At 40.5% G+C, this 1,983-nt stretch overlaps 1 protein-coding gene across 1 annotated transcript in view; it reads right to left on the bottom strand.

The window, feature by feature from the left end:
- LOC102671071 (solute carrier organic anion transporter family member 74D-like) overlaps positions 1-1,983 on the bottom strand; it is a 28,298-nt gene that overhangs the window by 6,228 nt on the left and 20,087 nt on the right. The gene's annotated exons all lie outside the window — the stretch shown is intronic.

Below are 1,983 nucleotides of genomic sequence, written 5' to 3'. Positions count from 1 at the left end.
GGGGGGGGGGAGGGGGAAAGCGCACAGATCAGAGATATTTCTGATATTTTTCAAGAATTATTGGTAGATAATTGCTTTCGGTCCGATCACTCACGGGAACGGTAGCAATGACATTTTTGACATTTTTGATCGAATCGACGTTTTAGGGAAACAAACGTGAAGTTAGGTGAATCAAGTAAAAAAACAAGTGAGAAAGGTGATTTGCGTAAAATATGTATTTCGCGTCTGATAAGATAATTCTTTTAATTCGGATATTGGATCATAGTATATACACTGCCGCGTAAAAATCTTTGGAAAAAAAAAAAAAATGAAAGTCAGAGTAGCCTTTGGAAAAAAACTCGGTTCAGGCACAGATCACAATCTTTCCAAAAAATTTTTCTAACGTTTCTTTCGAGCGGGAGTGTATCTACTTAAATCCTACGAATTTACTTTACGAATCGATTGCGAGGGAAAGGAACAAAATATTCACAAAATATTCACTCACATCTAACCGCAAAAGAAAAAAAAAAAGACAAGTATCCTTTCGGGGGAGAAAAGCGAGTTGTCGCTTCGATGCTGATACTTCGAATAAAATCCTCCCTTAGGCGAACCAAAAAAAAAAAAAAAAGAAAAAAAAATCGCGACACCAGATCCGATCCAAGACTAAGAGAGGATTTCCTAAAGTGGGGAAAAAAAAAAAAAAAATCGTCTCGAATTTTGTCCGAAAACGAACGATATTCCTATCCGACTGAAATCGATCCTCCGAAACCGAGAGAGATGAATCTCCTGCGGATCCCCACTTTCCGATCCCGAGGAGGAACCGATCGAGACGAGGCGAAGAGGAACTCTCGCGACGCGGAGAACTGTGTGGATGCATCTATGGCACTTCGGTTCGCGTTGCTGTTATCAAGCGGCCACATTTTCTATCTCTCTTGCAATCATCACGGTTGTTCCTCCTTCCTTCTCCATTTTTCGTCTCCGTCTAACCTCTCTTTCCCCCTCTCTCTCTCTCCTTCCGCGCTCGAGCGCTCTACGCGTCTCTTTATCCATCTCTCTCTTTCTCTCTTTGTCTTTATTTGTGTGTCCTTCTCGCGCAATATTCCTCCTCGAAGTGTATCCACTGTATCGATAATCCGTATTTGCGGAGACGTGTCGATAATCTTGGATAGAATCGAGAGATGATGATTCGATCTAGATGGAAAAATCGCATAGGGAGAAAAGTTGGTTATCGTGAAAAGAGATGTTTTTATTATCGATACATTGCTGGATATAATTAAATCAATATCAATTTCTTTCTTCTTTTTTTCGAAATTAGTAATAATTCGGGGGCCAAGCCGGGGTGAAAAGTGACAACATTGGCTTACTTCGTCTCTATCGACGATTGCGACAACATTAAGGTACATTATGGAATAATCGAGGCAAATCTCTCAGGTTGAATATTAGTGGCAGCCGAGATGGCAGTTGTAATGATTGGTTATTGAAGAAAAGTTGAACACTTGACGATAATGACCGATATTAAGGTGACGTTATATTAAGGATAATCAGGTGTAAAAATCTCGTTTGAATATCCAAGTGATCCAAGTCTTTTGATCGTTGAGATATATATAAGATAAAAATTAGATATTTCGAGAATTAGGATTCGAAAAATGAGAGATCTGAACAAGATAGGTCTTGGGTTTCGTTATGGTGTCTATGCTCGTTTCTAGTCAACCTCCGGGAGCAGAGGCTCACATTGTGAACCCATTATGATTTAATAGAGGCGACGTGATGTACACACACGCGCACACTACGGCTGGTAAACTCTTCCGTCTATTCCCGCGCATTGCTAATGGCACACACCAAACAGCTATACCGCTAATAGCTGGTGGTTAATTGCTGAAATTTAATTTTCCATCGAAGAACGGATCGGCCTGTGTTGTACGTTGCCAAGACACCGCGAAAATTTCCGTGTATTCGTCTACGTATCGAAGACGAATAAAAAGTGCCCGCCATATCGAATGTTTA

The sequence above is a fragment of the Apis dorsata genome, unplaced genomic scaffold (genome assembly GCF_000469605.1).
Source record: "Apis dorsata unplaced genomic scaffold, Apis dorsata 1.3 scaffold_270, whole genome shotgun sequence".
In the NCBI taxonomy this organism is placed as follows: domain Eukaryota; kingdom Metazoa; phylum Arthropoda; class Insecta; order Hymenoptera; family Apidae; genus Apis; species Apis dorsata.
Note: the sequence above shows the minus strand (reverse complement) of the source record. Positions and strands in the feature narration are given on the sequence as shown.